Below are 14,652 nucleotides of genomic sequence, written 5' to 3'. Positions count from 1 at the left end.
TTAGATGGTAGCTAGACCATTAATGAATTTAGTGGATGTATATGGCTATGTATTAATGAAATTTTGGTGTTAAATAAAGGTTAAATTAGTAATTCAATTAATAAGTTAAAGTATAAATAATAAAAACAAAAGTGTCATCTTCCTAATTTCTATCTTCCACCGAAATTTAAAAGAGAAAACACCATGGAGCATGCTAGGTTTGGCTAAGCTTGATTCTACTTGCATGGTATGCAATTTTATCCCATTTTTAATGATTTTTATGTTTTAGGGATCGTTGTAGCTTAATATAGCTAGCCAGGGACTAATTTGTAAAACTGTTAAAAGATTAAGGTTTTTCCATGAACATATCTACATGATTTTTGAATTTAATGAAATATTATGAGTATTTTTTTAAATAGACAAGTTTTGTAAAGTGATTTTGATGAAATTATCATTTAAGAACTTATTTGTAAAACAAGTAAAAGTACTTGGTAAAATTGTGAAATGATGATTTGTATGAGTTGATATGGGTTCATAATAAATTTGGCTAGCATGGGTTAGGGATGAAAATATTTAAATTTCAATTTTTGAGCTTAAGGACTAAACTGTAAAAGGTTAAAATGCTAGGGGCAAAATTGTAATTTTGTAATAATATGAATTGTGGACTGAATTGAATAATAGAGTTATTAAACGGATTGAATTTGTATATTTAGATCAAGATAGACCTCGTACGGAGTTAGATCAAGGAAAAGCGAAAGCCTCGAATTGTTGATATCATTTATACATATGTGTTGTCGAGGTAAGTTCATATGATTATATATTGTTTTAATGTTATGTATTGATCTATAAGTTAATATGATGATTTCTATGTAACTGTATGCTGTAAATCCAACAATTTCACGATGATTATCGAGCCCTATTTGAATCTTAGGAATTCATAGGATAGAAATGACATGTCATTAGGGTTTTCATGTTTCGGGTGCTGGTCTTGAATGTCCTACTGATGGTTGAGGTCATGCATTTGTTGCGGATACTCCACAGCTCGTGTGAGCAGCATCGTGTAGCTTACATTCTGACCCAAAACTCATGTGAGCAATGATGTAAAGGAAAGGAAATGTTACAGTTATATGTTTAGCACAGTTCGTGTGAGCTATCCTGCGTATCCGATGATATTCTAAATGATTCAACGGGAATGAAAAGGAAAGGAATGGTAAGTGTTCAAAAGGAACTATATCATGTGTTTATGAAAAGGGCTGAAATGGTAAGTTTCATTGAAAGTATGATATGTTAAGGTAAATGATGAATTTAAATGAATTATGTTCATGTGTAATGGCTTACTATGTTAAATTCATGTGGATTATGTTTGAATATGCTAACATGTGTTGTTGTTGGTGCTTAGGCTTGTGCCAAGCTTGTGGTTGGATTATTGCTTAAACTTAATGTTATGTATTAAAATGGTAAGTTATGTTCATGTTCTACGAACTTTCTAAGCATTATGTGCTTACGTAGTTTTCTTTCCTATTTTTTATAGGTATTCGGAAGCTCGACCGGTTTGAAAGCTCGTCGGAGATCTATCACACTATCTAGCGATTATATCGATAGATCTTGATGTTTCGGTCAAGGTTATAATTGATTGTATAGGTGGACTTATGTTTAATGGCTAGTTGATGTTTATGGCATGTAAATGTTGCTTTAAATTTGTGGTATTTTAGTAATTTTGGTACTATGTGGTTCGGTGTGAATATGGTCAAGTTGATGCTTGATTTTTTGACCAAAATGGTAAGTGATGGTATGTTTGCAATTTGGTCAATTATGGTCTGTTTTGATAGGGAATTGAGCTAGATGTGTATGGATTAGTTATGGCCAATTATGCACAAGTTTAGGCATATTTGCTTGATTGGGATTGAGGTTCCTATATGACATATTGGTTGGATGGAATAATGGTTTATTGAATTGGTTTTGTTATGCATGTTTTAGTATGTTTTGATGCCTTGGTCAAAGATGCAAATGGCTTGTAGGTGCATGTTTTGAATTGGTGAAAGAAATGGCTTGATTGTAGCCAATTTCTTGTCCACACGACCTAAGACACGGGCATGTGTCTCTACTGTGTGTCACATACGGCCATGCGACACTGCCGTGTGTCTCCTGTAAGTTTCAAGGGCATTCAATTCAGGCAATTAACAGCCTAGCACATGGCCTGGAACACGGGCGTGTAAGGCCATTTCGAGTGTTACACGGCCTAGCACAAGGGCGTGTGGCTTGACCATGTGACCCAACTTAGAGAGTTACAAGGGCTGGGATACGGGCGTATGTCTCAGTCGTGTGAGTCACTGCAGTTTTAAATTTTCTAACTTTTTCTCAATGTTTCAAATGTTACTGATTTAATCCTGAATCATTTCTAAAATGTTTCTAAGGCCTCGAGGGCTCGATTAAAGGACGATATGCGTGTGTGTGAATAGAATATACTATGTTTATTGTAATGTTTGGAAATGAATGCTTTTATGTTATGATTTTACGGTAATCCTCTATAACCCTATTCCGGCGACAGATACGGGTTAGGGGTGTTACAAACAATCTTTAACCTTGTCAAGAGATCTTATAGCCTTGAGTATATTAAAGGTCACTTGTTCATCTTGAACTCGCATGGTGAGTTCACCTTTTTGTACACCAACTATCGTCCTACCAATTGCCAAGAAATGCCTTCCTAGGATGATTGATACTTTTTTATCTACTTCAAAATCTAATATAATAAAGTTAGCAGTAAATATGAATTTTTCAACACATACCAAGATATCTTCGATATTTCCTTCTGGGTATGCCAAAGATCGATCCGCCAATTAGATTGCAACTATAGTTGGACTGGCCTTACCAATGCCTAATCGTCTAAACACAGACATAAGCATCAAGTTGATAATCGATCACAGATCGCACAAAGCCTTACCACAATAGGATTCTCCAATATTGCAAGGTATGGTGAAACTTCTTGGATCCTTCAACTTAGGAGGCAACTTGTTCTGAAAGAATAGGCTACATTCTGTAGTCAAGGTTATAGTTTCAAATTCTCCAAACCTTTTCTTCTTAGATAGAAATTCCTTCATAGCTTTCGCATAGTTCGGCATTTGCTCCAAAGCTTTCACCAACAGAATGTTGATATGTAGTTGTTTCAACACATCCAACATTCTCTTAAATTGAGTATCCTATTCTTGTTAGAGTCTTTGAGGATATAGAGGTCGTGGAACTTTGGCTTGGACTGAACAACTCTTCCGAGGTAATATATCATCTGCATCTAATGAAGGGGTTAGCTTATTAGAATTCACTAGTTTAGATTTTACCTCTTTAGAATTTGCAAAAACTGGCTTCTCTAGTACAGGAAATCCAACTATTGGTTGAATTTCCTTTTTCTTGGGAGGTTCATCTTCATCCTAAACTTCCTTAGGTTTCAAAGTCCTTCTGCTTTGTAAAGTGATTGCTTTGCAATTCTCCTTGCCCGATTTCTTAGGTTCTCTATGTCACTGGGCAAAACTCCTTGTGGTCTATTGCAAATTTCATTGGCTAACTACCCCATCTAGTTCTCCAAATTTCTCAAAATTGCACAATTCTTTGCCATGTATGCTTTTAATGAGTTCTTAAGATTATTAGAAGAATATATTGGTAGAGGATTTTCTATGTTGCTTGGTACAACACCTTGGGGTTTGCTTCTAAACTTATTAGCTAACTGTCCCACTTGATTTTTTAGATTCTTCAATGTTGTTGCTTAGCCTTGAATCAAGGAATCATTTTAGCAATGTATGCTTTCAACAAAGTCTCCAAATTATTGGAAGGTTCAACTTGTGGTGGTTTCTGAACTTGTTGATTGAAACCAAGAGGTTGACTTGATCTATGTTGCATATAATTATTGTTTGGTCCAGCTCCTTGGTTACTTCAAGAGAAGTTTGGATGGTTTCGCCACGAAAGATTATAGAAATTGGACTGTGGTGCTTGTCCATTTCTATTTTAATGTTGATTCCCTACATAATAATCTGACTCGGGATTTGATGGACAATTCTTGAAAGAATGACCGCGCCCATAATATGTAGGAAATCACATCAAAGTGACTTAATGGCTGAGCTATAACATGATTTAACCCATTAGTTGTTCGATTTGTCGGCCACTAGCAATTGTTTCTGATTATTCTCTCGATGATCTCGAAAGCCTTATTATAAGTCTTCGATAAGAGAGCACCATTTGTAGAAGCATCTACCACCAACCTTTTGTATACGTTGAGACCATTATAAAATGTTTCTAACTGGATGCAATGCAGAATCCTGTGGTAAGGGCATTTACGTAGTAGCTCTTTGAATCTTTCCCATGCCTCGTATAGGGACTCATCATCTCTCTGCTGAAAGATGGTGATCTCATTCTTCAACTTAGCATTTTTGATAGGTGAGAAATGCTTTACTAGAAAGTGTTCAGCTAATTCTTGCCAGGTTCAAATTGAATTGGGTGGCAACGAATTAAGTCATGCTCGTGCTCGATCTTGCAATGAGTACAAAAACAACTTTAATAAGTTACACCGACAATCTTAAAGGAATCGCTCACCTTCATAAATAATCGAAGGTGAACATGTGGATTTTTTGTGGGCATTCAACTGAATTGGCCTATTGTTTGAAGCATATGAAGCACCACAGGCTTCAATTCAAACTGCGATACCTCGATCCTCGGTCTTCTAATTCCCAGATTTAATTCATTAAAAAGTGTCATAGCATACTGCGTTATAGCGCGATCACTATCATCATCAATAAGGATTAGAATATGAACATTAGCGGTTCCACTCCCTTGAACATCATTTTCATTCTCAAGGTCCAGCATACATGCATAGATGGGTGAAATTTATTAAATTGAATTCACCGACTCTCCCAATTTTTAAGTTTGGGAAATCATTAGATTCGTGACGACTATTTGGATGGGATCCAGGCATTTCTTGGTTAAGATGTCTTCATGGAATTTGAATATCTATCTCTTAGCTTTTAAATGCACTTTCAATCACTCAATTTTAAGTTTGAGAGCTCAAGTTATGACCATTTTAGTGAAGACTACGCGAGCAGAATTTCTGGATGGGATTATGACGAGAACTACGAGTTTCAGATTTTTAATTTGAGTTCAAATCATATTGGGTTTGGATTTTAGGCTTAATTTTTATTATATATGAGCCCAATATTATATTTATCAACTCTTATTATTTTATTATTACAAATTTCTTATAATTAATAAGTATTTTAAGTTATTTAGGAGTTTTATGTTAACAAGAAAGTTTTGCTTAAAACTACTTCTTGTTTAGATTAATTAGAGTTTTATTTGGATGTACTTAGTTAGCCTATATAAAGGCTTATTCATTGTTTATTAGTTTTCTTCTCGATTTTCTTCAAGGAGTCATGGGAATTTATTCTTCACCCTTCAATTTGCAAAGGAGCCATTAATTGAGTTTGTTGGGGTTCAATTAAACATTTATCCTTCTATCCATCATAACCATCGATTTATTCAATCCATTTTCCACTTTAATTTCGTATATTTATTTATTTTTATATTTTTATATTTATTTGTTTTGTTCTTGAATTTCTTTTTTTACTATTTTCGACTTCTTTATTACTAAATTTGTTTATTTCTTTTTTTTATATCAGATCCAAATCTTTACTTTTCAAGTCAAACAACTTGAATTCGATCATTCTTTCGCTTCCTCTGTTCATTCCATATCATTTGGTATCAAATTCGGGCATTTTAGGTGTTCTTTGTATTCTTATAAATTGATTTCTAGTAAACAACCTCAAAACAAAAATTTTTCTTTTTACCAAAAAATTTTTTAGAAAAAAATATTTTTCAAAGGGTAAATGCTTTTCAAACGATTTGAAATTTTACATACTATTTCTTGGCACTAATTTAGAGTATAAAAAATATTTTCCACAAAAAAAGTGATCAAAAAATACAAAAAAGAATATGAAAATAAGAAAATATTCTATGGGTTGAATTTGGTGCCAAAATTTTCCAGACCAGATCTACATTATTTGAGGAGACTCCAGGTTAAATTTCATGATTTCTAGAAATCGGGAACTCCTTGAACGAAAAAAATTCAATTTGTTTTCCATTGTTTTGAGTTTTCGGTTGGGTAGTTTTTTTTTTATTCTAACATTAGGTTTTTTTTTTTGTTTAGCTTTTCTTATTCTATTATGCATTCTAACACATTTGTTTCTTAAGTTAATAGGTACGAAAAGAGTTGTCTCTCCTTTCTCCGTGTAACTTACTTCCTTTGGAGTCGAGTTTTTTTTAGCTTCTTAGAGCCTTAGGTCGACTTTGTTAGAGAGTGATCCCATATCTTTTTGAATATTATTGAGTTTGATTACTCTTTAAAATTTACAAACGAGAAAATCTTAATTTCTTTTATTTTTCTCTTAGAGTTTTTTTTATTGCGAGTGTATAACGGTGATTTTTAATTTTCTCTGATCAAATTTTTTTTGAGTATTTTTATTTCAACCTCTAATAATGATACGCAAACATAGTATGGAAGAGGTTTTGGAATCTCCTACTGATGGGGATGATGAGGTTTTGGAATCTCCTACTGATGGGGATGATTTACTTGAATCCCATTGTCTTGTAGTGCAACAGTCCTCTAGCATTCAGGTAAGGGATGGTTCTGATGAAGTGCAAAGGATTAACATCTTCCACTCGAGGTGTTTGATTCAAGGAAAGTTGTGTTCTTTTATTGTTGACAGTGGTAGTTATGCCAATATTGTGAGTAGTTTTTTAGTGGATAATTTATCTTTACCTTTTCAAAATCATCCTAAGTCATATCACTTACAATGGCTTGACGAAAGTTCAAAAGTTAAAGTAGTTAAATAGTCTTTAATTGTTTTCAAAATTGGGAATTATTCAGATAAAGTTTGGTGTGATGTAGTTCCCATGCATGCCGCTCATTTACTTCTTAGAATATCATGGCAATATGATCTTGATGTGGTACACCATGGCAAATTGAACCGTTACTCCCTTTTGTTTAAAGAAAAAAGATACACTTTATCCCCTTTGGAGCCCAAAAATGTGTATAAGGACTAATTGAAAATGATGAAATTCTGTGAGATGGTTAGGGGGAAAGAAAAAATTGAAAAGACAGAGAGAAAAGAGACATTGAGTGATAAAAATCTACTTGATGGTCCACTTTTAGCGAGTGAAAATAAATAAGAGGTAAAATTGGAGAGTTCTAAAATTGGAAAAGAAAATTAAAAGCAAGAAAATATCTAGGCAAAAGCTAGGAATGATAAAGATTCTTTCAAGAATTTGTCTTAACTTGAATTTGTCTAGTGGACTTGTTTCATTCTTTCAAGAATTTGTTGATCCATTGCTAGGAGCTCTATTAAATTATTCCACATATGATAAAGATTCTTTCTTATTCAACCAAATACAAGATTCGAGAACGAATCTTTTTGAGAAAAAGGGGAATGATACATACATGGATGGAGTGAAATTTATTAAATTCAATTCACCAAAGCTACAAATTTTCAAGTTTGGGAAATCATCATACTTGCGATGACTTTTTGGTTGAGATCCAGGCATTTCTTGGTTAAGATGTCTTCAAGGCGTTCAAATTTCTATCTCTTAGCTTCAAAACGTACTTTCAATCACTCGATTTTAAGATTGAGAGCTCAAGTTATGACCGTTTTAGTGAAGACTACAAAAGCAAAATTTTTGGATGGGATTATGACGAGAATTACGAGTTTCGGGCTTTTAATTCGAGTTTAAATCATATCGGATTTGGGTTTTAGGCTTAATTTTTATTATATATGAGCCCAATATTATATTTATCATCTCTTATTATTTTATTATTACAATTTTTTTTGTAATTATTAAGTATTTTAAGTTATTTAAGAGTTTTATGTTAACAAGAAAGTTTTGTTTAAAACTACATCTTATTTAGATTAATTAGAGTTTTAGTATACTTTAGAGTTTTATTTGGATGTACTTAGTTTGCCTATATAAAGACTTATTCATTATTTATTAAAGAGACAATTGTTTTCATTAATAAAGTTTTCAACACTTGGAGTTTGTTTCTTGTTCAAGATTTCTTGTGGTTTTTAGAAGTAGTTCTCTTCTCGATTTTCTTCAAAGAGTCGTGGGAATTTATTCTTCACCCTTCAATTTTCCAAGGATTATTTCTTGTAGGGTTGATTAGAGCCATTAATTGAGCTTGTTAGGGTTTATATCTCAAAGGGTTCAATTGGACATTTATCATTATATCCATCACAACCATCGATTTATTCAATCCATCTTCCACTTTAAATTTTGTATTTTTTTTATTTGTTCTCAAAATTTCTTCTTTTATTGTTTTCGACTTCTTTATTACTGAATTTGTTTATTTCTTTTTTTTTTCAGATCAGATCCAAATCTTTCATTTTCGAGTCAAACAACTTGAATTCGATCTTTCTTCTGCTTCCTCCATTCATTCTGTATCAGTCCATTTCTGCGACTTGTCTCTAGGCTAATCTTTCGCGTCTTCTCTGTTTAAATGCCCACTCGATTTCAAGGTCTACAAAGAGTAAATCGATGATTTGATCTATGCTCATGAACACCTGAAAATAAAATGGATCCAAAAATATAAAAAATTAATTAGTAAAGTTAGAAAAATAAAAAAATAAAATAAAAAACCAAATTGGAATGAATAATTTCACAAAAATGATTAAGGCAATAGTCCCCGGCAATAGCGCCAAAAACTGGTAACACGTGGTTTGTGCAAGCCTACATAGTTGTTATCAAGTAATAAGTAAGTATAATAGTTATCGTCTGCACAGGGACTGTATATGTTAATAAACATTTTTCAAAATTAATATTATCAATTTGGTAAGAAAAACGCAATAATTTTGAGTGTTGGAAAAAATAAATGTCTAGATGCAAAGTGATCCCTAATGTAAGTTAACCTAAATGCAAATGAAATGAACAGCTAAAAATGGATGAGATAGATTTAGCAATAGAATTCTTAAGATTTCAACAATAATAGGCTAGGATAATCACATCAATTAACTTAGTTCATTCTCATCATGTTAATATTGCTCCAGAAAAATATTTCATGGCAACTAGATCTTTCATAAGCTTGAAACCAATATTAAGTCCTTTTGGAATCTTTAAGGTTTCTTAGAATTCATGTGTAGTAACAGGGACTAGGTCTGTTTGAAACAATTTAATCACATAAACACAAAATCTATGCAAGGTATTATAGCTCAGTCAAGTTATTATGGACCTTAATTTATTCTGGTTCGAATATAAATTAAGCATGCACTTTTCAATTATTGCATCCATTATTAATTGTCTGGTTAGGATCACTCGACTAATTCTAATGCATTCAATCATATATGAATGAAATGCATACTTGAGTTTAATTGAAAATATGAACGATTGAGGCACAGAGCATCATAAACACAGTTTAAATGAACTTTATTAAATTAATGCAACCATAATAGCTAAATAGAATTAAGCTACCATTGTCGATAAAAAAACAACAAGCAATTTGCAAACATAATGAATAATTAAGGAAGAGCAAAAAGGAAGAGAAAACTCTTTGATAGTATGATCACTAGTCGTGGAGGCTTCCTCCAATTCTTACAACTACTCTTTCAGGTGGCTGGCCAAGAGAAAGTTATCTCTCTAGGAACTAATTAGCTAAATATGGAAATAGGATGGGTGGAAAAGAATGAAAGTTAGAGAAAAATGAGAGGATGGATGAATGTGTGTTAAAGGATGAAATGAATAATGATTTAGGAATGATTGAATAGTAGAATGAGAGGGTCTATTTATGCTAGAGGGATGGCTAGTAGGTTTGCTAAAAATAGAATTTTCAATCCCATTATATGCATTCATTCTAGGTCGGCCATATATTGTGGAAGGGAGTGGTTTTTGGTTGCTTGATTCATGCATGAAATCATGCTTGAATCAAGCAAGGTGGTGGACGGCTTCAAGGGTAATTGTTAAGGGCTGATTTCTGAATGTTTTGCAAGTGTGAGGGCCTCTGAATAAATATAATAAAAGTCAATATTAGACTGCTCAGATGCCATAGTCGAATTGGGCTTTACTCCCCCTTTCTTGGGTGGTTTATTGACCTAACTGCTTGCCAGACTTGTTCTTTAATTACACCAAAATAAATTGGATTGAATTAATTTCTTCATGGCCCAAATTTGCTTGATGTTGACATCCATGTGGAGTGAAAATAGGTTGATGTTCATGTGGTATTAACAAACAAACCATTCATAATTCTTTGGTCCAACTGCAAAACTTAAATCAAAGTTAATATATGTCACATAAAATAATTAAATTATGCAAAAATTTAATGTAAAATAGCATAAAATTACATTCTTCATTAAATCATGCCCGTATCTTAATATGAACAAAATTCACCCTTTTAACTATCAAATAGTCGGGATTAATATTATTTTTAAGCAAAAATGTGTCGTAAACTACTAAAAAAACCTATATAATTTAGATTTTACTGTGTATAGGAGAGTGCATTGATTCGTGATGCACTTATGAGACTTGTTAAGGACTCTTTATGTCATTTTGAGGCATTATAAGGAGATCTGCCTATCCAACAGATTTTGATAATATAATTGTGGGCGAGAACATGTCTTATGTTCTTCAGCCATCCTAATAAGACAAGTGTCTGAGCATGTTTCATGCTATTTAAATATCTATGTTGAAACAAGTACAAGCTAAGTTTTTAAGTATGTTTTTCAGTAAGTATATGCGAAACTAGTTTCAATCTTATATGTTTTCTAACAAGCAGGATCTGTGAACTGGGTTTCATACCTTTATCACGAACCTAGCATAACAAAATTTAAAATTTTTGAACAAAATATAACCTAATCATAACTGAAAGAAAAATTTATTCTTAGTGGAAATGATTTCAATTTTTCAGTCCCCCCTACTTAAGATTAACAATGTCCTCATTGTTAAAAGTGAACAGATACTAAACACCAGGTAAGATTATAGAAAAGAGGAGGTGAGCCAATTTGACTGCTTAAGTACCAAGCTGTCTTTAGATCCAATCCTAGACATGTATATACCTATTGCCACACTTTGTACTTTGCAACTTGTTCATTTTTATTTATGATTTCCACCTTTTGTTTTATTGTGCGAAAATAAAAATTCCTAATAAAACCTAATCTTAAAACATTAAATAACCTAAGAACGGAAATAAAATAAAGTAAAGATCCCCCCTTTTTATTTATTTGCAGATCCCTCCGAATTCGACTCATCTTTTGCTCCATTATCTTTGTTTTTAAATGAATCGCTTCGCTCCCTCTTCGATAGTGGACTCCATGGTTCAAATATGAAATCTGGAAACTCAGGCACAAAAATAAATGGGTCATTGAATATTTTCGTAAGAGCGCTTCTCATTGAGTCATCTCGTATTTTTGAATATATCCAGTAAGCTTGTTGCTGCCACTGCAAATATTGCATTATATCCATCAACTTGGACAGCTCATCTCGAAGATTTGGGCGAGATGATTGAGTCCTAAACATTGAAGTTGCGATGTCAGGTTCGGTTATTGGTTCCATTGGTTTTGCCTTATCAGGGATTTCAGCTGACTGCATCAGTTAGATCTCTGTGGGATCTTCTTATTCTTCGGGATCCTCGCTTTCTTCAACTTGTTGTTGGAGAACATAATCTCTAGCTATTCGGCAGAGGACCTAATCTGAGATTGTGCCCTAGCTATAACCTGTATTCTTTACGTTTGCATGAATTTTAACCACAAAATTGTTATCATAAAGGGAAAGTAAGCCGGGCCAGAACGTCTAGCGGCGCAATTCTGCATTTCTCTCAGGATGATTTTTCCTACATCAATGGTCTTTCCAGTTAAAATCAAGTATAATAAGACCATTTACTCTAATGAAATTGTAGTCCAATGTGAAATAGGTATAAGGCTGAATCGAATGAAATAAAACCATACCTTCGTTGATGGTGTCAAATATTATCTGTGACAAGTGTAAATTCCTTGCTTTGAAACAGTCCACTTAGAACATGAAACTGTAAGTTCCTCGAGAATTTCTTGCAAATTTTTAGACTCAATATTGCTCACCAAGGTGGAATATTCGTCATCTTAAAAATCAGGTAATTCAAAGAATTTATTAATAGCGTTTGAGGTTATTGGTACCTTGATTCCTCAAATGGAAACTTCCGTTAATTCATTTGAGGTCAAATTTGCATAAAATTCATGAGCTAAGTCCTCATCTACACTAGTTCTTTTCTCACAAAATAACTCCCAATTGAGAGCTTCGGCAATTTATCGAATGCGCGCGCCTTGAAATCAATATAGTTGCTTTCTTTTAGTGTAAAGCTTTTCTCTGGGTGCATTTGTTGATTCTTGAAAACGCTTTCGTATCTCGCTTTGGCTTCTTCACAATGGAATTTGTTTTGTGGTTCATCAGTTTTAGCAGAGGCACGAGTTCTTTTGCGAGGCATGATTAACCTAATCATAAGATAGAATAAATATTTTCTCAAAAATTTAATTAGTATAAAATATTAATAATTCAATAAATTGAAAAATTAAATAAAATTGAAATTTAGGAGAAAATTTTATCTTACCACCTTTTTATAAAAGTTAAGAACTCAAAGAAAATAAATATAAAGAAAAAGTGGTTGATTTAAGGATTGTTGTAGGGTGTTTTGATGGTGTGGTGCGATAGGCAAGAGTGTTGGTGCAAGTTGCAAGGCGGCAGCAGCACGCTAGGGTGTAGCGGTGTGCTAGGCGTGGCTTGGCAAGATGGAGGCAGCAGCAATATGTGGATACTTGTGTGAGCAGTAGGGCATGAGCGTGCTGCGCGGATGCGGGAGAGTGGGTAGAAGGAAGGTGCGTCGAGCTGGCCTGGCGAGCTACTAGGCGCACGAGCTGGTGTGGAGGCTGTTGGAGCTGGACGTGTGGGCAGATGCAGCGACAAGGAGCAGGCTGCTAGGATGTTGGCACGCAGGGTGTGCGTTGGGGCTACTGGTGCCGAATGTGGGTGTTGATCTGGCTAGGTTGAAGTGGTGTGAAAAAGTGGAAAAAGTGGAAAAAGTGGGTAAATTTTATAGTGAAGGGAGTAGGAGTTTGATTAGAATTCTTAGAACAAATTAATAGTTAAAAGATTCTAAGTTCTAAATCTACATAGAGTTAACAACAATTAATAATTAATATAATGCATATTAAATTATTATTTGCTATTAATTTATTGAAAAACTACAAAATATGATCAAATTTAAACTAATTCTAATTCTATGCAAAGTTGATAATAATTAATATATATTATAATAAATAAAATTATATACTAGTTAGTATCATCTTATTTATTAAATTAAATTAAAACATTTATTCTAGATGCCTTTGAAAATATTTACAAAAAGACATCTAATTTATTTAATATTACAAAAGAGCAACCAAATTTTAAAAATAATTCAATTAAGTACCTAGACTTAAAGAAAATTTGAAATTGAGTTGCAATTTAAAACTTGGATCAAAATTAACCCTTTTATTTGAAAACTAAAAATTTATTTTGTTATTTAGGGAATAATTTCTCGAAAGAGTATGTTAAAATAAATTGGAGGGGTCACAAGCGGTCCCGCTTAAGTTCCAATATCCTAGACAGAATTTATTTAAACATACTAATCCTGAAAATATACCCTAAATCATTTATTTAAATAAGAAAATTAAATATTTGATAAAATGAGCGAGATTTAATCCCGTTCAATTTTATCTCCCCAATAATGTTTTAAGCGCTGAGCATTAACTTGAAAATTAACTCCCTTATTTTGAAGTTTAACAACTCTGTATGGATAGACTTGGTGAATCATAAATGGATCGGACCAATGTGATTTTAACTTACCTAAAAAGAACATTAATTTGGAATTGAATAACAAGACTTGCTGACCTGCTTCAAATTCCCAAACTCAAATGTGCTTGTCATGCCATCTCTTAAGTCTTTCCTTGAGTAATTTGGCATTCTCGTATAAGAACATTCGAAATTCTTCTAACTCGTTGAGTTGAAGCATTCGTTTCTCTTTAGCAAGCTTAAGATCCAAGTTGAGTTGTTGGAAAGCCTAGTAAGCTTTGTGCTCTAACTCCAAGGGCAGATGACAGGCTTTCCCAAAGACCAACCTATAGGGTGACATCCTTAAAGGTGTCTTGTATGCTGTCCTATAGGCCCATAAAGCATCATCAAGTCTTTTGGGCCACTCTCGTCAGTTTGGGCAAACTACCTTCTCAAGTATACCTTTGATCTCTTCATTTGCCAGTTCAACTTGACCATTCGTCTGCGGATGGTAAGCTGTGGCAACCTTGTGCTTCACTCCATGTTTGTCGAGTAACCATTTCAACCATTTGTTCACAAAATAGGACCCTTCATCACTGATGATAGCTCTTGGGGTTCCAAACCTTGTGAACACATGCTTTTCCAAAAGCTTCATCACAACCTTAGCATCATTTTTCGGATATGCCTCGGCCTCAACACACTTAGGCACGTAGTCTACTGCTACCAATATGTACTTGTGACCAAAAGATGGAAGGAAAGGATCGAGAAAGTCAATACCCCAAACATTAAACAACTTTACCTCAATGATGTTTTTCCGGGGCATCTCATTTCTCTTGGTGACGTTTCCAACTCTTTGACATCGATCCCAACTCTTTACGT

General features: G+C 33.5%; 1 non-coding gene across 1 annotated transcript; it reads left to right on the top strand.

Annotated features, from left to right (window-relative positions):
* The first annotated feature begins 4,280 nt into the window (after window positions 1-4,280).
* LOC128034299 (small nucleolar RNA R71) lies at window positions 4,281-4,387 on the top strand. The gene has a single exon (XR_008190429.1). It is a non-coding gene; the product is annotated as a small nucleolar RNA R71 (small nucleolar RNA).
* Window positions 4,388-14,652: the final 10,265 nt, after the last annotated feature.

The sequence above is a fragment of the Gossypium raimondii genome, chromosome 10 (genome assembly GCF_025698545.1).
Source record: "Gossypium raimondii isolate GPD5lz chromosome 10, ASM2569854v1, whole genome shotgun sequence".
Lineage (NCBI taxonomy): Eukaryota > Viridiplantae > Streptophyta > Magnoliopsida > Malvales > Malvaceae > Gossypium > Gossypium raimondii.
The sequence above is the reverse complement of the archived record's forward strand: the minus strand, read 5'-3'. Positions and strand labels throughout refer to the sequence as shown.